The sequence below is a fragment of the Triturus cristatus genome, chromosome 7 (assembly GCF_964204655.1).
Source record: "Triturus cristatus chromosome 7, aTriCri1.1, whole genome shotgun sequence".
NCBI classification, from domain to species: domain Eukaryota; kingdom Metazoa; phylum Chordata; class Amphibia; order Caudata; family Salamandridae; genus Triturus; species Triturus cristatus.
Genome location: NC_140590.1, coordinates 405,739,628 through 405,764,736, shown reverse-complemented (window position 1 = coordinate 405,764,736; position 25,109 = coordinate 405,739,628).

Genomic DNA, 25,109 nt, shown 5'->3' with positions numbered 1-25,109 from the left:
GCAAGAAACATGTCGACCGTCTGATCTCCCTAGGGATCATTATAATCCCTTGGGATCACCTATTTTTACTTAGGCTGGTATACCATCAGAATAAAATGGTTCATTGTCTGGCAATACCATACCTATTTTAACTCACTACACCACCACTCACTACACTTGTTGCACTGACCCCCACGCACCCATACGGCTGTCTCTTAAAAAGATCTCCGAAAAAGAGCCCCTTCGCGGGAGCCCGTCGGGCATTGCAGCGCCGGCCCGACGAGGAGCACAGCCCTATGATGAAGCATGACACCTTGCTAGGTGTGTGAGGGCATTATATAGAGACTAATCGCTCTCCCCCCTCCCTTTTCCTTGCTATCCTAGAGGAACTGCATCCCTTGGTTTTGTTCTATATTCCTCGGAGCACGGTGCAGGACCTCATTAAAAAGCTCTTGGTTCCTCCTCCTTTTTGAAACCCTTGCTCTTCAACCTTTACATAGCAGACATGTCCAACCACCTCGATGAAGCAAACTGTCACTCCACCAAGTTTGGAGGGCAAAGAATGATTTGTCTGCTATATGCAGACGACTTAGTGCTCCTCAGCCAGACAAAGATAGGTCTACAATGGCTACTATCATGCTTCAAGAATATAAAACATTAAAAATGCTTGACATCAAACATTTTTTAACTAAAATGGTAGCCTTTAGCCTAAAATCTGGCCTGACTAATAGGTCGTATTTCAATGGCTAAGCCCTAGAACACATTAAAGAATGCAAGTACCTGGGAATCTTCTCAGACAGCAAGTGGTCTTTGACTGACTAGGTTTACTTGATCAACACTAAGGGCTCCAGCCTACTGTTTGCCTTTACGTCCATTGCGCTGAAGCTACAAGGCCCTAACCTCGACCTGCTGCTCAAGGTAATGAAGGCAAAAATCAGTCCTACTCTAACTTACGGCAGTGAAATCACTCAAGGGAAAGAAGCTGGGCCTGTGAGCAAATTACTTACAAAAATCTACAAATCCACCCTGCGCCTGCCAAAAAGAGCATCTCCTGCCCAAGGGAGACTAGAATACACCATCACGAAGCAGCGCTGGGCATCCAAAAGTTGCTTTCTTAACTTCTATAACTGCTCTAATTTGGTTGGAAGTAGAGCACTTAGGATGACGATTGGCATACTAGACCCAATAAGACACCTTACTGAGGAAATTCTCACTAAAAGAAGCCTGAAGCAAACACCTCTACCAGCAAGTATTCAAGAAACTTTCAACTACCGCGACCAAAATAATTTCTACACTAGAGGACAAGGCAGCTTTGTGTAAATGTGCACATTCATGGTCAGTGATGAATTTGTACTCCACAAGAAAGCAGCAAAGTTACATAACCAATACCTACCCACTATGGATCAAATCCAGGCTGATGGGACTAAGAATGGGGGAGTGGAACTTCCTGAATCACCTTCCAGCCTGGTGCCGCTCTGCTAACCTGGACACAAGCTGCAGCCTATGTGGACTCGGAAAGGAAACCCTGATCCACATCCTATGCATCTGTCCTCAGGTTCTACCGCAAAGGAAATTGTTACATCGTGCTGACTGTATCAGCTTAGGTGCACGCACATGCCAGCAGGCAGTAATTGCCAGCCTAAACTCACTAAATTGTCAACACAATATAAAAACAATTACATTTCCTAAGATAGCAGCTATCAAACTATGTACAGCAAGTACAAAAAGTAGCACATGAAACATGCACTTGGACCTAAAGCATTTAGAGCACAGGCTGGGGAGAGCAAAACTACCCATGGCTTGCACCCCTTAGACTCTAAGCACTGCTTGCACCTTAAAGCTGAAGCACATCAGACTAGTAAACTCAAAATGTACTAACTCAATGCCCAGGGGAAGGCAGGAGCAACAACCCAAGCTTAAGAACTTACTTTCCAGATCTAGGCTCCTCGACACCAGTTACCGAAGGTCAGACTGAACTGTGCAAACCAGTACATGGCTGCAATGCATCAGAACTCCAAGTGATGCAAAGAAGGTTGGCTTCTACCAGCCTTATAATGGACTATGTATAACATTTTTAGTAGCCCTTAGTACTTTAACACAGATTTTACTTGAAAAGGTTTTAACAATACTCAGTATTTTAAATATCCGATTTTTGTAAAGGTTTTTATTAACTGTATAATAAATATGACCATGACCATTCGTATACCCCTTTGAAATACTATATCTTGAAATTCAACCTTCTTGGTTCTCACTCGTACACCTGTGAATTTTGCTCACCTCTTTAGACCTATTATCATCCATCAACCAAATAAAATTCTTTTTCCTGCAATAATTGACATGTAAATTCTTCTTGAGTAAGTTAATCACAGTTCTATTCTTACACAACGCCAACAATCTAAAAAATTGCAAACTCTCCCATAACTCAACTTGACAGCATTGGTATAATTTTCTTCATAGAATAAGAAAATACACCGTCCCCTTTCTTGGTCTTACCACTAGATCGCCTATTCTCAGTTCAACATTTTTAGTCCTGTTTTTTCTCATCATAATGTCTTTTGTACTTCTGTATTTTTCCAAAATATTGTTTTTCGCTATCTCTGGTGACCATTCAACATGTTAACTTTTCAGCATCTAACTTTGATTATCTTTCATAAATGGAGTTCTTTCTATCAAAATAGAAAAAGGGTTACAATCAGTTAAAGTGGTGGTAATGAGATGCACCCATACCATTTTTTTCAACTTCACGTTTCCAATCAGTTTCGTTTTTCCTTGCGAACTGTAAAATACCTTTTATCACCCTGTTGAATCTTTCTACTTCACCATTGTCTTGAGTGTAATAAACAGGATTGCAATTGTGAAAGATACCATTTCTTTCCAAAAAATGTCTTCAGCTTCAAAGCAGTAAACTGTGTACTTTTATCTGTAATAAACCCTCCTGGGAAACCATATCTACGAAATAAATAATGTATCTAAGAATTTGAGAATAGCATTGGTATCAATAGTTTCCACAAATCAACCTCCAGCCACTTTGAGAGATGGATAGTTCATCCCAACTATAATATAAATGTATTCACTGTTATTTTCTATCAGAAGACCCATAATATCAACCCCAGTGGTCTCCCAAACCATTGTTATTGTTAGTTCCACTTTTACAGCGCGCGACTCACCTAGGGGCATCTCGGCACTGTTAAAGAAACCTGACTGAGAGACCAACCATAAGAAGTTAAAACAGGTAGGCTTTTAGTTGTTTCCTTAAAGTACTACAGGTGGAGATCTCGCGAATGGCAATTGGTGGTTTATTCCAGTATCTTGGAGCAAGGTAAGAGAAAGCTTTGCCCCCTGTACGATTGAGACGTATTTGGGGCACCTGTAGAAGGGCTAATGTACTAGATCTGAGATTTCGGCAAGGTACATGTTTTATACGTTTTCTTTGCAGATAGCGGGGACCTTTGCCTTTCAGGGCATTATATGTAAGACAGCAGATTTTAGGATAGGACCGCTTCCTCACTGGTAACCAGTGTAATTCTCTCAACAAAGGGCCAGAAGGAGAGCCTGAAGGGCGGTTCAGAATTATTCTTGCCGCGGTGTTCTGAATCACCTGTAGCTTAGCAAGCAATGTCTCTCCTACTTCGGCCAACAGAGCGTTCCTGTAGTCTAATCTGCTAATCACCATAGCTTGGACCAGGGTTCTGCGACAGTTAATTGGCAGATAAGGAAAGATCCTGTGCAAAAGACGCAGGCAGTAGTAGCAGGAGCTAGTTGTGGCAGCAATATGATCTTTCATAGTTAATGTCCAATCAAGTTTTATCCCTAAATTGTTTACACTTTGTTTGGGCACAGGAACTGCTCCCAATTGGTGGGGCCACCACTTGTCCGACCAGATGGTTGAGGCTTTCCCCATTACCATGAGCTCTGTTTTTCCCAGGTTCAGCTGGAGGCAATTCTCAGTCATCCAGCTGGAAATTGCAAGCATTCCGGCAGTAAAACAATTTTTTTCTGTTTCTAAATTAGGGCCAACAGTGAACATAAGCTGAGTATCATCAGCAAATGAAATTATTTCGAAACCGAACTGCTCTACGATCTTTGCGAGAGGGGCCATATATATATATTAAATAAAGTCAGACTAAAACAGGAACTCTGAGGTATGCCCTTATCCAGGTGCGTTTTTCCTGAGAGATAGGGCCCTTACATAATAGTTTGTTGTCTGTCTGACAAGAAATGCTGCAGCCATTTTAAGTCTGTACCTTGGATACGGCAGGCCTGTAATCTTTCCACAATCTTTAAATGCGAGATGTTATCAAAGGCTGCGGGAAGATCTAATAGGATCAGTACTATTGATCCTCCAGCATCCATTACCTGTCTAAGAGAGTCAGTCACGGCCAGAAGGGCTGTCTCTGTGCTGAACCCTGGTCAGAATCCCGAATGTGTGGGGTCCAGAATTTTGTTGGTTTCAAGATATGATCCCAACTGCCTAATTATTAAGCTTTCCAATTGCTTACCCAACAGGGGTAGCAGGGAAATAGGACGATAATTGCTGAATACTTGTGGGTCAGCCGTTAGTTTTTTCAATATCGGCCGTACATAGGCTTCCTTCCATATCGTCGGGATGGTTCCCGTTTGTATTGAACAGTTAAAAATATTTTTAATTCCAGGAGCTCAGCAGGTGGCTAGGAGAGCCAACGTCTTCGGGGGACAGAGGTCCCGAGGCGATCCGGATTTTGCTGTGGTCAGGGAGTTAAGTACCTCCTCGAACGTAACCGTTTCAAAGCAGTCCAAGGTGCTGAGTGTTTCCTTTTCTGATTCCTCTAGTCTAGTATTAGATTCTGAGTTCTGTAAGGCAACGGTTGGAAAATTAGCATAGATGTTAGAGATCTTTTCCTGAAAATAGACCGCTAATGAATTACAGAACTCTTGGGATTCCACTGGGGATTGTCTTCAGACTTGCGGAGACACGAACTCCCTTACTATATTGAAGAGGACTTTTGAGGAGTTACTAGCATGTTCTATTTGGTTCATGATAAAAGTTCGTCTGGCCGCTTTTATATTATGATGATATCCTGACGGAGACTGTTTATACAGTTGTCTATCTTGGGGATCTTTACTACTCCGCCAGAGTCTCTCCAATGTTTTACATTTGGATTTTCCAGCTTTTAAGTCAGATGTATACCATAGGGCTGATGGATGCCGCTGTAGAGAGCCGTAATTTTTAGGTGGAATTACTGCGTCCAGTGCTGTCATAAAGGTGGAATTAAAACCTTCCAGCAGCTTAGATACTTCCAAATCCCTATCTAATGATTTAAGATGAAATACCTCGCTGAAGCTTCCAAAGTAAGATCACGCCATGGTCTACGCACCTCTTGTTTCCATTCTGTGTTCAATGCTGAGCCCATCGGGCACGGCGATTGAATAGAGAACATAATCATAGAATGGTCTGTCCATGTTAGAGCGCCCAGAGGGTTGCAGGCCAAATGGTCTTTATTAGAGAAAATTGAAACCAGCGAGTGTCCAGCCAGGTGTTTTGGGCCTTTAACTCTTTGGGTAAGTCCTATTAGGTCTAGACTAAATAGAAGTTTATTAACTTCAGGGTTGGTGTAATCTTCCCCATGAAAGTTAAAATCACCCAATAGAAGGAATTTATTAGATGCCAGAACGTGCATAGCTATTTGTTCTGAGGTTCTGGACTTTTAAGAGTCCAGAGGTGTCAGGGAAACAACACCCGAAGACCCCTGAGTTCCTCCTGTCTCGGTGCACAAATAACAGAGACACGGGCTTCTCGATGGCGGCGTCAAAGACCAAGGTTTATTTACTGCAGGGACACAGAAATCATAGGGACCACACAGAGGCAGAATCTACGAGACTGTTCAAATTGCATTAAGTGGGTCGTTTCTTAAATACAAGAAAATTGTCTCGGGGCAACATTACACGAATATTTCTCATGCCCAACCCGGTATCCCAAACAAATAAATAAATATCAAACAATGATTAGTTGTGGGTTTTCGGTATTCAATCAGGTCCTCTCGACAGTTTTTCATTCTTCGCCCGATCCTCCCCATCATAAAAATCGTAACCTCCCCATTGTAAAAGCCCAGAAGGAAAGGAGCAGTGCCAGGTGCAAAGGATTGAAATGTAGGATAAGAGGTGTTTATGGATCATAAACGGGCAGGGCAATCGTCTTCGGCCTTTCAGTCAGGACAACGGACACGAGAACCAGTATAGCAGGACTGGCCTCAGGCAAGGGAGGCAGCTTGATTCTGCCTAGTCATGCAGCGTCAGCCTTTCTCGGGCTCGAGCTTACGTGTCCTTAAGAAGGTGACTCTGTCGGGGTCATCGTCCGTTCATTGACTATGTGAGGGCAAGAAACAAGATGGATGCCGTAACTAAAATGGATGCCGTGACTTTTAGAGAGAATGCCCTAGTTTCCAGTGAATTCGTGCTAGTTGCGCAGCGAAAACACTGTCACGTATACAATGGATCATTTGCGGTTCATTGGTACCAAAATCGTGTCAGTACTATGATACCGAATTCACGGGTTCGGATCGCTACAGAACCTCAGTTCTACCAATTGATCACTGAAATTGGCCCTGGATCCTGGGGGGCGATCGATCAATGCTCCAAGCTGTCTTTTGGTGATATGTTGATCTTGAAGATCCCCAGTTCCATACTGCTGTTACTTATGGTGGAGATCCAATTCACATTAAGGGCATTTTTAAAGGCAATGGCAATACCCCACCCGTTTTTCCTTCCCTATCAAGGTGTATACATTTGTAGCCATCTGGAATAGCTAGATTTATCGATGGGTGATTTGTAGGGTTTAACCAGGTTTCTGTAAAAAAACAAATGTCTGGGGAATGTGAGGTAATCATGTCCCATATTTCGATGGGGTGCTTTACTAAGGATCTAACATTACATAGTATACTATTTAAACCAGATATTTTTAGATCCATGCTCCACACTGGGATCGATGGGCTAACCAGTGCCAGATCCCTTTAAAATGGCAGTGACTACAGGCTACCGGACCCTTCAAAATACTAGTAAAGTTCTTAGGGCAACTCGCATGAACTGAACGCTTAGCATATTCTTGTGTTGTAATCAGTAACAGGGATTTAGCAGAGTATGACAGACGGCTAGAGTTAAGACTATTTACCTCATTTGGGCCAGCATTCCTGGCCTCAGGGCTCAGTTGGGCGCGGACGGGCGCAGACGGGCTTGCCTTAGGTGTGCTTCCGCTGCGCGGTCGCGTTAGCACGTGCATTTGTAGCGTCAGGGGTGAAGACTAGTGGGGGGGCGTGGCTAGCGCCCGAGAGTGATGGCGGTTCCTCCGTAGCTCTCCCGGACGGCGCGGAGCACGAAGCGCTCAACGACACTCCCAACGGCGATTTTTACCCCTCAAAAGCATGGGTTCTTGATTCGGACCTGATGTAGCACGACTGGAGTGAATTTGGACATCAAATTGCGCTTGTGGGTAATCTTTTTTATGGATGAGATATATTGCGTGGACACTTCGTATTGCGGCCGCCATTTTGTTTCTACGCTCCTAGCGCCTCACGGCCAATTTTGATAAAGGCACCATAATTTGCATATCTCTCCGTTTTTCAGCCTACTAAACAACGCGCTATGCCCAAACATCATTTGAAAAGTGTCTGTGCTCTTCTAGTGCGTTCTTGAGCACTTTGGAATTTCTGCCCTCATGAGTGTCAATAATTCCTACATAGTGTTCAATTGGGAAGCATCTTGACGCTACTTTCTCTTATACCTCAACAATTGTGGGCCACACAATGTTTCTCCTCCTCTGCACCACGTTTTATGTACTTTACAATTACTTGAGATGTCGATTTCTGACACTGCAGCCGCCATCTTGTGACCTGACGATGGAGAATTACTTCTAGCAGTTCTGTGGCGTTAGAAGGTTTCCCTATTGCACCTCACGCTGCTTATTCTACTCTATTCACCTGTGTACCTTCTAATTCGTCGGCTCTTTTTTGATGGTACCTTTGTCATTTCTCATTTATATTCTGCTTGCATACGTGTTAGTAATCTTTTATTGAGTGCTTATGTGTTTTTGATACATTGTAGTGATATTTCTTATTTCCTTTATGGGTAGAGTGCACAAGGACCTGAGTAAGCCTTCCCCATCTCCTCGCAAATTTCTCCTTCATACGAGCTCTAGATATCAATGTTTAGAGATGGATAACCCTCAAGGACCCTTCTGTCAAAGGTCCTTCTTCTGCTTTAGCCTCACAAACGAGTGGCGCCACCAAAGGTTCAATTAAAAGACTTAAAAAGGACCCACCCTCTCCTCCCAAGCAATCTTCAGCAGTAACAATGGATATCCTTTTGGAGGAAATTAAAGCCTTGCGCCCTTTTATTGAAGATACTAAAACTACGCTTGAAGAAACTAAAACTACTCTTCAGTTGCTGTCTGACAAGTGGTCGAATATTGATGGACGTGTTACCACTCTAGAACAAACTGTTGACACTCTTGCGTCTTCTGTTGCCAAAGTTGATCCACTGTATGCCCAAGTCTCTACACTCCACAAACAACTTGAAAACTTGGAAAACAGAAATAGGAGAAACAATCTTCGCATTTACGGCCTGGCGGAAAATTCAGAGGGGTCTGATGCTCTTGCTTTTTTCAAATCCTTTCTACCAAAAATTCTTCAGTTGCCTGACTCCACCAACTTTAACATTCTGTCAAGAATTCCTGTCATACAAGGGAAACACGCCCTTATGTAAACAGGAGAGCTGTTACATAACTCAAGGGAAACACGCCCTTATGTAAACAGGAGAGCTGTTACATAACTCAAGGGAAACACGCCCTTATGTAAACAGGAGAGCTGTTACATAACTCAAGGAAAACACGCCCTATAAAGGGAGGAACCGGGAGGTACAAGGCTGTCGGATATTGTGTTTACACCGACGTACCTGCTTTGTGAAGAGCAGTGTTCCGGAGTGGTGCTCCAGTAAGGCAAGAACGGAGGTAGGTCGAGTCGTTACTCCCTGGGCCGTGTCTTGCCCCATCGTCACCTGTGAAGGACCCGGAAGCTCTACCGGTCAACCATTGAGCTTCGCTTTTTGACTCGGCTGAGTCCAAGCGCAGTGGCGCTTTTGCTGGTTGGAGTCGTAACTCCCAGCCCGACCAGAGACACAGGGACTGCCAGCTGTAACGCACACCAGGAGGTGTTTGCCGCGTTACAGACTCGGAAGTCCACAGGATCGATCGAGCGGCTGCTCTCGGTTCAGTCTTCTTGCTTGTGATTGGGGTATCGGTGACGCATCACCAGGAGGTGACTCCGCGTCCCGGTGCAGTCTGAGGAAGAGGTTGAGCGGCTGCTCCCTTCAGGTAGAGACCCCGGCTGGGTGTTTCCCTGACTCCTCGATTCTCCCCAACACTCTTCGTGCCCCTCACAGCCTACCGATTGGCATTGTCGGCCATTTCATTTCTGCCCTCTGTTGGCATACGCCGGGATCGGCGTATATGCAGAGGACGGTTAGGACCATCCGTGCTGTGGGCTGGTAACGTACTTAGCCTGGAGGATTCCAGTGACTATAACTTTTGTTTGTTCTTTGTATTTTATTTGCCTTCATTAAAAGAACTAACCCTTCACAAGTGGTTGCGTCCTCATTGTCGTGTCTGTTAAACGATCCTGAGACGTTCAGGGCGTTACACATTCAAAGAGCTCATCGTTTAGGTCCTCCTCCTGCTGGGATCTCCAATCCCCATGTTAAAAGGCCGAGAGGTGTTATCCTCTACTTTTTAGAATATACAGATCTACTGACAGTCCTTTCGGCAGCCAAAGCCATTCCTCGACTTACTTGGTCAGGTACTCAACTTTTCTTCTCACAGGATTATGCGAAATCCACTGCTGCTCGGCGCAAGGAATTTCTTTCACTTAGACCACAGCTGCGTTCATTGGGAGCGAGATATGGACTTTTTCATCCATGCCTTTTTAAGGTGACTTTCAATAACAAGACTACTACTTACGACGACCCGCTGAAATTAAAGAGCTTTCTCTACTCTCATAATGCCAGCAGCATGGATTTTGCTGCTTCATCAGGTTCTTCATAAGTGGTCTACACTCATTCATCTTATGTAATTGCTTGCATGCTATGTTCTTTGTTGGTTTGACTGATATGTTTGCACAGTTTTTATAGTTGCTTGTTCACTTTTTTGTCATTCTACTATGTTCTCATCGTTCAATACTCATCCTTTTTTTTCCTCATTTTCACAGATTCTTCCATCTCGTCGCCACCCACCTTTTTGTACTTGGAGTTCGTTGCAGTTGTCTTCCCTCCCTGCCTTCCTTTTGAAGCTTTTGGTCCGTCATTGTTCTATGTGGCCTCCAACCTCCTCCCCTTTCGTTTGTTCTCGACAACATGTGAGTCTTTCTTTTTTTTTTCTTTATGTATTTTGTCCTTACATTTCTTTCTTGTTCTTCCCTATGCTCCTCAGCTCCTCCCTTCCTTCTTGTTTCTCATCAGCGTATTTTCTATCTCCTCTTCTTGTTCCAGTTCTTTCACTTTCTATCCTCTTTGCTTAGGTTTTCATTATATTTCTTCTCTTTTACTTTACCACTCCCCTTTTATTACGTAATTGGCTTTTTCTCTGACGCTTTACAATGAAACTCTCTTCTTTTATTTCCGATATATCTTATTAATATGCTTTTATATTTTACATGCCTTTTCAATTCAAGATTATCTCTCAACTGGCTTTTTGTTATGTATATTTCATGATGTTTTATGCCTTTGAATATATTCTCATGGAACGTTAGAGGTTTACATTCGCCAATTAAAAGACAGAGAGTATTATCCCATTTGACCAAACTCAACGCAGATATAGCCTGTTTACAGGAATCACATTTATCGGCAATCGAATCTGCTAAACTGAATAGGGGTTGGGTGGGTGACGTGTATTTTTCCCCAGGTGATGGTAAACGTAACGGTGTTTTCATTTTGTTTAGAAAATCTCTTCCAGTTAAGTCAGTAACACATTTTGCTGATACTTCAGGCAGGTGGGTGTTAGTTAATTTTATTCTAGATAATGTTCCTATGTCTATTTTAAATGTGTACGCTCCAACAAGTGGTAATGCCTCTTTCTGGACTTCTTTAGCTCCACTAATCACTCAACATTATGTTGATAATTTTATTCTAGTGGGGGATTGTAACGAAGTTTTTGACCCTTTTCTGGATAGGCATTCTACTAGCGCTTACATTCCACACAAGTCACAAAAATCTTTTACTCACCTTATTGCACAATACAAACTCACTGATGCTTGGAGATTGTGTAACCCTACTTTACGAGAGTACTCTTGTTTTTTCACCCCCTCACCAAACTCAATCTCGATTAGATTACTTTTTTATTGCACATCACCTTACTCAGTCCCTTATTTCTTCTGACATCGGTTCCATCTTAATTTCGGATCATGCCCCAGTTTCCATTGTTCTGGATACGTTGCGAAAGCCTACTTCTATTAAAAAGTGGCGTTTTAACAATGCTCTCCTTCTTGATTCATAATTTGTTTCTTCTTTTACATCCTTTTTTCACGAATATTTCCTACTTAATCATACAGGTGAAGTTCCATTTCCGGTAGTTTGGGATACTTTCAAAACATCAGCTAGAGACTACATCATTAATTACGTCTCTCGTAAGCGGAAGAAAGCCCAACAAGTTACCAATGTCCTCCTCTCTAAAATTAAGCAATTAGAGCATTTATATTATACTTCTAAATCCAAAGATTGCTTAACTGATCTTATTTCTGCAAAATTCCAATTTAATAAAGATTCTACGTTTAACGCCTCTAATTTTCTCTTAAAATCTAGCGCCAAGTTTTATGGTGGGCAGAATAGGGCTGGAAAGTTGTTAGCCAATTATTTAAAGACAAAATGAAATTAATATTGAATCTATTTACGGACATGATGGGTTCTTAAAACACAAAAGCGAGGACATCCTACAAGAATTCTTACATTTTTATGAAGCATTATGCTCCTCCGAAGCTTCTTCATCTGATCAGACCATCTCCCAATTCTTTTCGAACATATCTTCTCCTTTCGATACTCTCCCAGACCTTTCATCCTTAGAGGCTGATCTTACTCACAGGGATCTCCTCCAAGCTCTTCTCACTCTCTAACATGAGAAAGCTCCGCGTCCGGACGGCTTCACTGCTGAGTTCTTTTCTTGTTTCTCACATTTGCTCATCCCTAAACTTCATTTGCTTCTCTCCACCTTCCTTCAAACTGGTTCCGCTTCAGTATCCTTCTCTGACGCCCTTATTTGTATTATCCCGAAACCAGGTAAGGACCCACAGCATTGTAAGAATTATCGCCCTATTTTTTTTTTTTTTTTGATTTTTCAAAACCTTTATTCAGCATGAACACGTAATACACAGCCCCATGCCTACAACCAACCTGTGGCCGGCAGCGTGGTACAAGAAGGAAGATGAATGTTAAACACAGCTGCCTGCCTACAACCCACCAGGGGCCGGCTGCGGCATAAGAAGCAAGATAGTTAGCATGCCAGTACAAAAGACCATCACCTCCAAGACATTTGCATTGAAACAGTCGACCCACAATAACATGTAGCAGTGGTATAAAGGCGTCTGTCTGTTGCGCCCAAGGACCGTCTCAACTCTCATCCCAGTTTGCTGCCTGGCCAAGGGGCAGAAGGTGGGCCACCACCGCAGGAGCGGTGTCTAGGAAGGTTAAGGGGAAAGCGGGAAGAAAGCCCGCTATGTCTGTGGATGTGACAACAGATATACCTGTAAGGGACCCCAGATGTCAGTCGGCCGTGAAGCAGAAGGCAGGAGTTCAGCATATCGAAGTAAAGTATCCTGACAGTGTACCATATCACCGATCCAATCCTTAAACCTGGGAGTTCTGCCCTGTCCCCATCTACAGGCTATCAGACGTTTCGCCATAAGAAAGGCGATAGTGGCAAATCTGCGGACTGGTTTTCGTATAGTTCTTGTATAGCCCAGGAGTGCCTGTGTTGGAGAGGGTGTCAATGGGACATCTATCATTTCGGAAATGCCGGAAAAAACTTGCTGCCAATAGTCAGCAATTTCCCGGCATCCCCACGCCATGTTAAGAAAGTCCGCCCCCGGAGCGCGACAGCGCCAGCATAGATCATCCTCTCGAAGGCCTATCCTATGCATGTGTGCTGGAGTACAATAGAGCCTATGTAAGAACCGATAATGAATCACCCTAAACCTGCTACTGGAGGAGATCTGTTCGATTTGTAGGCAGCAGTATCTCCAGAGGTCGTCATCTATGGGGAGTCCTAGGTCTTCCGCCCATTTTGTACGTGCCTTGCAAGGCGAGAGTTCTAGATTAGCGCGGAGCGAGTGGTATAGGGTAGAGACTGCATGAGCCGGAGTGGTAGCCTTAAGTAAACGATGCAAGGGTTCCAGCATGGGCGGCTCACTAGGGAAGTCCCCTGTTAATGCACGAATACCACTACGAAGCCTGGTATAGAGGAAGGTGTCCATGAAAGTGTGTGCAGAGTGAGTGAACATATGAGATTGGGAACGGAATTGTCCACTATGATAGAGGTCCCCCCATGTTGTAATGTGGAATTTGGCCATAAAGTTTTTAAACAATTGTTCCTGTAAAAGGGGCAACCGGGGATGGTATGCTAGGGGAAGCAATGGGGAATAGATGAGCGGTGCGCATGCCACCTTCGCAATGTATCGCCACGCTAGAATGGAGCTCGAGATCGTGGTGTGGTATGCCGTATGTGTCTCTGGTGTACTGAGTATCGTTCCCTCTAGCGGAATAGGCGCAGCCAGCCAATGTTCCACAGCCGTCTGCGGCAGGAAGGGCGTGGGGCGAATCCAGTGATAAATGTAGTGGGCCTGCGCGCTGTGATAATACAGTTCAAAGTCAGGAAGGTCGAGCCCCCCTTGCGCGAATGGACGAGTCAACACCTCCCAACGAAGTCGCGGCCTCCTCCCTCCCCAGACCAGACGTATGAGCTCAGACCTCAAAAGACGAAAGAAGGACTTCCCCGGGTAATATGGGATGTTCATGAACAGGTACAGGAGTTTGGGAAGAACCACCATCTTGATTAAGGAGGCGCGGCCCGCAAAGGAGAGGGGCAGCGTGATCCATCTAGACACGCATGCCTGGATATAATCAAACGTGCGGCCATAGTTCATCCGCATTAGCTCTTCTCGGTCATGGGAGAGGAGTATGCCCAGGTAACGGACTTCCTCCATTTCCCACCGTAGAGGGTAGTCCAGAGGAAAAGGCTGGGCGGCCGCAGTCAGTGGAAATATAGTGGACTTTCCCCAATTGATATGGACACCAGACAGACCCGCAAAGCGAATAAACTCACGGAGGATAGGGTTGAGATTGGTAGCGGGATCACGTATGTAAAGTGTGATGTCATCCGCGTATAGGGAGATGAGAACCTCTCGCTGAAGACAGCGCAGAGCCTTGTCTCGGTGATGTTGGCGGAGCCGGGCCGCCAGAGGTTCCATCGCTATCGCGAACAACAGCGGAGATAGTGGGCAACCCTGTCGGGTACCTCTCGACACCACAAAGGCGTCCGATATGCGCCCGTTCAACCCCACCCTAGCGACCGGTCGGTCATATAGGAGATCAATCCAGCGCGTGAAGCCCAGCGGCATGCCCATGTTGCGCAAAATACAATGGAGATAGTCCCATTCCAGTGAGTCGAAGGCCTTGGTGGCGTCCAAAAAGACAGCCACCAATGGCAAATCCGGAGCTACATTATGCAGGATGGAGAATAGCGTCCGGAGATTATTGGAGGTGGCCCTGCCAGGGACGAAACCCGCTTGATCAGATAGCACCAGGCCTCCCAGTAGCAACTGCAGTCGGTTAGCCAGTATTTTTGTCAGGATTTTTGCGTCACAATTAATTAGCGAGAGCGGGCGGTACGAGTCGCAGTATTGAGGCGGCTTCCCAGGCTTCAACAAGGAGGTAATCAGTGCCTCCTGCATGGATGGAGGAAGTGCGCCCGATTCATGAGCCTCCATGAAAACCTCACGGAGCACCGGAGCAAGGATGTCAATATACGCCTTGTAGAAGTCCATAGGCAGCCCGTCCAGGCCAGGGGCCTTTCCCGGAGCCATCTGTTTGATCGCATCTCTAACCTCCTCCAGGCCCACCGGCTCCGCCAGGAACTCCCGGTGACGGTCAGAGAGCCATCCCAGTGTAAGCTCCCGAAGGTAGTCGTCCATGTCCAGTGCACCCACCCTGGTAGTGGAGTATAGCATCGAGTAGTGTGTGGTAAAGGCCGCCAGAAGCGAGCGCGTGTCTCGTAAAGGAGTCCCATCCTCCCCCTCCAGTTCCAGCACAAAATTAGAACCTCGCGGTGGTCGGATCGCTCCCGCCAAAGATTTACCGGGTCGTTCCCCTTCCCCGTACGTACGAGCCTTGAAGTATTTGCCCCGGAAATTCACCTCTCTTTCAGCAGTGGACATGTAGTCCGATAGTGTTTCGCGGTACTTCGCCTGCGCATCTGCATTGGTGTTGTAGTCTGGGCTGCGTTCTAGAGTGTGGAGTGTAGTTTCCAGTTTGCGCAATGTATCTCTCAAAGTCCGTAGTACCCCGGAGCTCTTGGAAATGCAGAAGCCCCGTATCGTTACCTTTAGCGCCTCCCAAAGAGTGGCCATCCGGTCCACCGTACCCCTGTTACGGGCTAGGAAATCTTCTAGTTCTTGACCCAATTCTGTTCTAAATAGTTCATCAAGTAAGATGGTGGGTTGGAGTCTCCAAGTCGGCGGTCTGCCCATGATGTCGGGTAGCCGGAACTCGGCCAATACTGGAGAGTGATCGGAGTATGTGCGGCCCAAATGTCGCACCCCCACCAAGGAGGGGGCTAGGGCCTTATCCACCATAATGTAATCTAGTCTGGCCCAAGTTGCATGCGCATGATTCCAGTGTGTGCCTTCCATAGAAGCCGGGTGTAGGTGTCGCCAGGTATCCACGATCTCAAGGGTGTCGCATATGTCCCTCAGGTATCTGTGTGTGTTAGTGTAGTGGTGCGTGGAGGGGTTCGACCTATCCATCGCGGGGTCTAAGACAGCATTAAAATCCCCCCCCCAGATGAGGTGTGTGGATCCCACTTCCCTGACCTTGTTCCAGAGAGCAATGAAACTGCTCGGATTATCACAGTTGGGGCCATAAGAGCAGGCAAGGGTGATGGTCTCGGCCCCTATCCTACCCCATGTTATGCAATAACGACCCTCGCGATCAGTGGCGGTGCCCATGGGAACGTAGGGAACTCCCCTTTTAACTAGGATAGTGACGCCTCTTGCATAGGACGAGTAAGGTGCATGAAGTGAATGGGCAGCCCATCTGGCAGCAAAAGTGGCATTGCGAAGAGGGTCCATGTGAGTCTCCTGAAGAAATACAACCTGAGCATGCAACCTGTCTAAGGTACCTAAGATTTGCCTGCGTTTCCTGGGATCCCCCAGGCCCCGAACATTCCAGGTGATAGCAGTGAGCAGGGCTCTCCCCCCTAGCTCAGTGCATGTGGTGCGGGTCATGTGTGCCGAGAGATGACTGATGGGTGATGAGGTGTAACTGGCAGCAGGGCCGTAAGTGTAATGGTCGAAAAAGGGCGGCACAGTGTGCTATTTCAACAGATATATGCGCAGTGTTCATGCTGAATACCAACAACAACCCCAACACAGTCCCTGGGACTCCCACCCCCTTGCCTACTTCAACATCCCAATCATGTCGAACATTCCCAACCCCCATCCCACCCCCTCCCACCACTGCAGCCCAATCCTGCCGGAATGCAGAACCCCTCCCAATCTTAATAACAAACATATATGCAAAGGTGGGGTATACCCTATAGGGGACTCGCCGGTGTGCCGGATCCGCCCTTCCCAATCCCTTTTTTCACCCACCATACCATCACCCCATAGGGGGAGGAGTTCGGGTGGGACAGGGGGGGGAGTGCCAGGGCGAATGTTAGTCGTCAATGTCAAGACCAGTACCTTGTTAACAATAGACGATGGCATATACAGGGCCCCAAACCGTAATGACTGTTCCTCCCGTACATTTTGGCGAGAGGGCGAAGGGTTAATGTAGCCCCATAGTGGCTGAAAGAAACGGTCCCTCCCAAAAAAAAACCTGAGCCTCCCAAGTTCCATAGGCAAAGTACGGGTCACTCAAAGAGTGGGCTCAAGAGCGATGGGGGGAGTAGATAATGCCAAGGTACAAGGAAAGATACATGAAGGGGTAGAGAGACTAAACATAAACCAAAACAGCGGTACTCATCAGTCAGGAGCAGTCGTCGGAGAGCTGGAGCCTGATCCTGTTCCAGGACCACGTCGCCGAGGGGCCGCAGAAGACTGTTCCTTCAGAAAGTCCTCCACCTGTTGCGGAGTACCAAAGAAGAAGGGCTTGCCATGATGTGTGACCTTGAGCTTGGCCGGATATTGCATGGAGTAAGGGATTTCTCGTTGCTGTAGTTTCTTCTTTACTCCTGTAAATTTTCGGCGGGCATCTTGCACTGCTTGTGTAAAATCCGGGTAGAATGAAATGGTGACATTTTCGTGGAGGATCGGTTGTTTCTCCCTGGCCAAGCGCAATACGGTGTCACGGTCCCTGTAATTCAGAAATTTGATGATAACGGGACGTGGCGGGGCCCCAGGAACTGGGCGAGGCCCCAAGGAGCGGTGGGCTCGCTCCACTACCAGTTGCGGCGAGAAAGAGTCCCTTCCAAATTTGTCGATCAGCAGCCTCTCAATGAAATCCTCCATATGACCCCCACCGCTGGACTCCGCAAGGCCAATCAGGCGAACGTTGTTTCGGCGGGAGCGTGCCTCTAGATCTTCATTTTTGTCGGCAATGACCTTGAGCAGCCGGTCCATCTGCGTCAACTTAGCTGCACCGGCCACCGCGCCATCCTCTAGCTCCGATATTCGCCCCTCCGCCTCTTTCAGGCGCTCTCCGTGTTGGTCCAGCCGATGTACCACTGCCTCCAGTCGTGTGTTCATGTTGTCGATTTTGGTGTCAATGGACGTTAGGCTCGTCTGCAGGCCGAGAAGGATAGCCTTCCAGTCCACTTCCTCCTCCTCGCTGGGCCCCACCTCGCCACTCTCCGCAGGCAGGGTTCGCGTCTTCTTTTTGGGGGGGTTGAATTGTAGAGTCGCCTGTTTTGCGTCTGCTTTGCCCATGGCTGCGTCGGACGAGGTCGAAGAGAGTCAGTCCGCCAGGTAAGTTCAATATTGTAGGCGCTTGCGGGAGCTGCGAGTCGAGGCGCACGCCTCACTCCGCAATGCCAATACCAGCTCGCAAGAGAGGCAGTCCCTTCCAGATGGCGGGAGTCTATGGGTCAGCTTGGCCGTAAGGCGCTTCGTATAGCCACAGCACCTCCTCAGCCCCCGCAAGTATGGGAGCACGCACCTCCGTTTCGTGGGCGGACCAGGAGAGACGTCCGGAGGGCGCGGGTCGCCGCTACTCCCCAACGCCAGTTGAGGTGCTTCGCTAACCGCCCCCCCTTCGATGCAGCTCTCGGTGCCCTCGGCCACGGCACCTCCGCAATACACGGGTCAGGAAGCGCGCTCCCCTGCCTTAGTGTGGTCCGGCTGGATGGGCAGGGCATCTACAGGCACGACATCAGCAGCCTCGATGTAGCAGGGTCCACCTCACGCTGCGAACACGCCCGGCACCGCAGGTAGGCACCGGCAGTCGCGAGGCAGCGAAGGGGACGTTAGGCCCACCGTGGTCGTCAAGAAGAGTGTCGTTCGCGCCAGCCACAGTCCACAATTCCCTCGCGGCCTGCAGGGCCCGATGAATCCCCGGTCTCGCGTTGTTAGGAGCCGCCGATCCGAAGGTCCGCTCCTCTCGCCGTCTCGTCCACGACGGGTAGTATCTGCGCCGCCAGGGCGCCTACGGACTCGAAACTTGCGCCGAGTGGACCCAAGGCCTTCAGCTGTCCATCGGCATCGATTAAATATTGGTAACTGGCCTGTAGGATGTAGTTGCAGGGTTTATTGACGCCCGGCTGGCGAGAGCCTCACTAAAGCGCGGCCATGACGGTCCAGCGCCACCTAGCGCCCCCAATTATCGCCCTATTTCTCTGGTAAATATGGATTATAAAATCTTTTCTAAAGCATTAGCGTTGCGTTTAGAGTCTTTATTACCCGAGCTTTTAGGAAAAGATCAGTCTGGCCTTGTTAAGGGCAGACTGTTGTCAGATAATACTAGATTATTTTTTGATATTCTCTCTAAGTCCTCTCACCATCCCCATTCCCTCGCAGCCATAGCTTTGGATGCGGAAAAAGCTTTTGATCGGGTTGAATGGCCCTATCTATTTAAAACTCTGAAGTGGTTTGGTTTTGGCCCCAAAATTACCTCTTTAATTTCCTTCCTTTATTCTCGCCCTAGAGCAGCCATTTCGGCAAATGGGGGCTTATCACCTTATTTTTCACTAAGAAGAGGAGTAAGACAGGGTTGCCCACTTTCACCTTTTTTGTTTAATCTTGCCTTGGAACCTTTTCTTTTGCGTCTCCGCCAGAATGACAACATACATGGTTTTAATTTTCATAATTCTCACATTAAAATGGCAGCTTATGCTGATGATGTTCTACTATTTATCTCCCAACCAGATACTTCTATTCCAGCATTTTTAGACGAAGTTCATTCTTTTGCTCAAGTCTCGGGCTACAAACTGAATAAGGACAAATGTGAAATTTTACCACTCACTAAAATGACTTTCAAAGATGATTTCTCTGATTCAGGCTTTACTTGGAGCCCCGAATACATTCAATATTTGGGCCTTAATTTTCACTCATCTCTTTCTGGTACAATTACTAAGTGTATGGAAGTCTGCATACAAAAACTAATCACTCTCACTAATAAATGGCATCCTCTCTATCTGTCGTGGTGGGGCAGATTGGACACAATTAAGATGATGCTCTCCCCCATTATTTTATTTACAAATTCTAATATACCACTTACTATTCCCTTGAAATATTTCAAGAAAATAAATTCTATTTTATCTTCCTTTTTATGGGGGCACAAAAAATCTCGTATGTCCTTGTTTAAGCTAATGCGCTCTAAAAAAGAGGGTGGAGTGAATTTTCCAAACTTTTCTCTATATCATAAATCCTTTCTCTTACACCAAGTATCTCACTGGATTGCAGACTCCTCATTATCTTCTCTTCTTTGGTTGTCCTTAGAAAAGTCTTTCATTTCACCCTTTTCCTTCAAAGAATATCTTATGTTTTCCCGCAGGCCTCAGTCTTTATCGACTCCCATTCTTAAACACACCTCCAAAATTCTTCCTCATCTGCCTAATTCATCCTTCTTTGATCAACCAATTTGGCATAACATGTCTATCTTAATTAAAGATAAACCAATTTTCTGGAAATCCTGGAGAACCCGTGGCCTTATTTGGGTGAGTCAATTGTTTCATCATAATCAGATCATTCCCTTTGATTTAATAGCCACCTCTTTCAATTTACCTCCCGCTTGTGTCGAACCAAGTATTTGTTATTGACACGCGCATTACAACAGGCCTACAATGCTTATCTTGATACACGACCTTCATCAACCCACACACCCTCTGACTCTACCTCGCTGAACTCTTTACTTATTACGAACGCTAAGGCTTCAAAGATATATGCTTTTCTTCACACTTTGTCCTTCCCCCGTATTAAAACCACATTAGAGGAAGATTGGGAAAAAGATCTTGCAATCTCTTGGCCTACTGACTTTTGGGATAAGTTGTGGCTGAAGATTCGTAGGTCTTCCAGGGCTGCGAATACTACTCAAACACTATTTTTTATTTATAATCGTTTATTATTTTCACCACTTTCTCTTAGCAAACATTTCCCTGCTGGTCCTGCTCCTCACCACATGCAAATCTTTTTCATATGCTTTTTAGCTGTCACTTCACGCTTTGTTTCTGGAAGCAGGTTTGGTCCCAAATAAATAAGATTTTTTCATCCACTCACCCCTTTTCTTTTTCTCACATATTTTTAGGGAGTCTTTCTCCTATCTGGGATCATCACACCTGTATTACCAGGATAATAGATTTATTATTAGCAGTAGCATTTCAGCAGATAACTAAAAATTGGAAGGATTTTACCAAATTATCTTATAAGGCTTGGTGGTATGCTGTCTGCTACAATTACAGATTAGATACGACTTTTGTTTACCCCCCAATCTTAGCTAATAAGCGAAGAGAATTATGGAGCCCAGTTACACTTTTTTTTTGACTTGAGTGCTTGTACTTCTCTGTCTTTATCCCCGTTACAGCAAGAAGTTCCTAAACCTCCATAACTTCCTGTCCTTATTGAATTGGATTTTTCTTTTTTTTATCTTTCTTCACTTACTTTTCCTATGCTTGTAATGTATATCTCATATTCCTTTTGGTTTTTGATTGCCTTATCTCATATCAATTGCCAGTTTTTGCCTATATTTATATCAATTTGTGATGTTTCATATTATAGCCTATGTTTTAGCCATTACTTACCCTGCTTTGTATTTTTAATTGTTAACTTGTCTTATTCTATTTTTCTTATTCTGTAACATTTTGAGCATATTCTTTCAATAAAATTATTTTTGAACTGAAAAAAAAAGGGGTGAAGACTAGTCCGCTGACCTTCAATTCCCCCCAAAATGGCGGCGCCGCTCCGCCCGCAATCATCGAGTGCAGCGAGGTTTCCTCCCCTTCCAGCAACTTTCTTCAGCTAAGCAGCAGTAAGTACAAATTAAAATCCAAAAGCAGAGCTAAAACCAACTTTAAAAAAATCATTTTTAAACCAAATCGTCACGAAGTGCAAAGTGTGTAAATATGCTTATGGTTGACTCACGGCTTCCTCCTCAGGAATCTCTAATGCTGCGCGGTCGTGTAAGCGCATGCAGTTGTAGCATCAGGGGTGAAGACCAGCCCACTGGCCTTCAATTCCCCCAAAATGATGGCTCCGCTCCGCCGGCAATCAGCGAGGGCAGCTAGGTTTCTTCCCCTACCAGCAACTTTCTCCAGCTAAGCAGCAGTAAGTACAAACTAAAATCCAAATGCAGAGCTAAAACCAACTTTAAAAAAATCAATTTTAAACCAAATCGTCACGAAGTGCAAAGTGTGCAAATATGCTTATGGTTGACTCCTGGCTTCCGCCTCAGGAATCTCTAATGCTTCACGGTCGTGTTAGCGCGTGCATTTGTAGCGTCAGGGGTGAAGACTAGTGTTATTTATCCATTCCTTTGCATTCCACACAAGAACTCACTAAACATTCCATATCTTTATCTTGTCCTGGCCACCAGAATAATTATTTTACTCTTTTCTTGCTTTTTATGATGCCCAAGTGCCCTTGCTGGCTCAATTCAGAATACATTTCCTTAGCTGGATAGGAAGAATCACTTTAGAGCCTTTGAACAAGTTCCCTTCTTTAACAGACAGCTTGTGACATATTTCCCAAAAAAGCCTTATCTTTTGATGTAATTTTCGTTTAAGCGGCCATCCAATCCTCACAAATTCTGATATACACTTAAGTTTATCATTCTCCTCTAACCTTGCTACACTATACTTTTCCCACGTTTCCTTGGAATTCTCCTCCAAAGGTGAAGGTAAACCTGCTTAAGCAATCAGCTACTTTGTGTTTTTACACTATGGACATACCAGCAGGAAGCTGGCTTTTTACGTAGTGCACTAATGTAGGAATACACCATGCATGCAAAATATTCGGACGACCTTTATTGGTCTATAGAGGATTACTTTAATAATCCCAAACGCCCTGTTTGTGGTAGTGTGGTCAAGCAGCTTAGCCTCATCCGAGGGGAGTGTTGAGCATTTGTTGTACACAGAGTCAATAAATGAGACACACAGTCGAAAAGAAATCTGAGACCAATTTAGAAAAATAACACAGATTTCTATATATTTTTAGACACCAAGATCATTGGAATCTGGTAAGTACTTTCCGAGATAGGATTTTTACAGTAAAACAGTAAAATGCTCAAATAACTTTTTTGAAGCATGAACGAGGGGATGTTATCCTATGGGACAAACATACACTGCATAAGTATACTTGCAAGTGTTTCTCAAGGGTGCCTTTTGGGACTTAAGGTGCTTAGTGGCCAAGATCCAAGAAACCCACAGCAGTTCGGTTTTACCTGCCCTGGTGAGTCCGGGTGCCGTGCTTTCACTTTACTTGGGTGACTTGGATTGGGGAAGAAAATGGAACAGTATAGCCACTCTCGATGTAGACCTCGTTGATCCTGAATTCCCTAGTCGGCTTTACTGACAAAATATCGAAACCCTAAATATCGTGGTATATAAATATCGAGTCAAAAATATAAGGCACAAAAATATAGTTTACCTCTACTTACCATGGAAATGACAAAAAAAAATTGGAAAGAAATATCATTGTACACTAATATTAATGACGAAAATATCGTTTTTTCAACATATATTTAAAAATAATAAACATTAAATATATTAACACATAACAGTAAATTAAATATATTTAAATATATATAAATGTTCTACTTATTTAACAAACACACACATATATGTATGTGTTTATTTACACATATGTAATTTAAAACTATTGCTAAAATAATACATATATATGTTATAATTCTCTAATTTTTTTAAAACTTTAATAATATTACAAATGTGGGTATGTGTATATATATCGTGTGATCAAGGGCACGGCTGTGCTCGAAACGCGTCACTAGGTAGAGGAACTGAAATAAAATCTTCCTGCCAGCAATTGGGGTCCGTTTACTCTGTTCGCCGCTGCTGCCGTGTGTTTGTAGCGGAGGTTCGAGGAGTTCAAGGAGTTGCATATATATATATATGTATATATATTGACATCCTGACAGTCTTTCAACAAACAGGCACCAACTCCGTGAGTAATTCTGGCGCAGAAGGCGATTTATTCAAAACAAGGTCAGACGCGTTTCGGCGGGAAGACCGCCTTGTTCACTGCATAAACAGTTCTGTGAGTGTCAAACTTAAAAACACAACCACCATTATCCCTTGGTTACCATGGTAACCAGAACTTTTCATAGACATAGTCGTTCCACAGTGACTATGATACATGACAGTGCATACACTAAAACACAGTGGGGAAAAGGATATATATACACAAACATCATAATAATGTATAGGACATTTGTGTTCCCCTAATATTATAATTCGAGTTAAACTAATCACTCATATTAAAAATAAAAAAGAAAGAAATATGTCTATTCTATTTTTTTCCTAACCTCCAAGATGAACGTGACATCGTGTGTGAAGTAAATCAAATACCGACCATAGACATAAACGTGATACAAGTGGTTCGGGTGTAGCGCCCCTTCCTCTATTCATACAATTGTTAAATTATCCTACATATCTGTTGCACACATACTCGAGAACCAATAAATAGCAGATGCTACATCAGGAATTACCAAGAGAGTTTACAAGTGTAATAGCGCATAAATGTCGTTCCTGATGCTAAAGAGGCAGACAACCCTCCCTGTTGATATTTTTTTATTATTTTTCCTATTATTTTTCTTTCCTTTCTCATACTCCAGGATAAAAATCTAGATTGATAATTTAGGATTCCACCTGTCTGCTCCTGGAGTGCGAGTGAGTGGTCCTGGTGGGAGGCCGGGTTCTGCTTCGAGAAGTGCGCATACTGGTTTAGAGGGTAAGATGGAGGGTGAGGGTATTTTCATTCCACAAGGACTGTCCTGCCCAAGTGGGCTTGTGGTGCCAGTTAGAAGTCTATGGTAGGGAAACCAATCAGACTCTATCCAAATTAAACCCAACCAGGCTTAATAGTGTGTCGTAGTGTTACAGGAAACAAATTGTGTCAAATTAAAAAAATAATAAACTGTGAAGGTGAGCGGTTTTAGGGATAATGGTGCAATCAAAAATCTGTAAAAAAGTGTAAGAACTCTTATGCTTCGAGGAATGGATAACAGAGGAGAGGCGTGAGTCCCTAACTACGGGGTCACAGGTGAACATTCAGCGCTTCATCGGCATTATTCATCCCTTGTGGGATTTTGGAGTTGAAGAGAATTATATATCTCGATTCCAATCTCCGTAATGCCAGTTGTCGGTTTCCTCCCCTTGGATTTTTAGGGACATTGTCAATGACAAAGTAGGAGAGGTCCTGGGACTTACCTTCATGGCACGAATTTATGTGGTGTGCCACTTG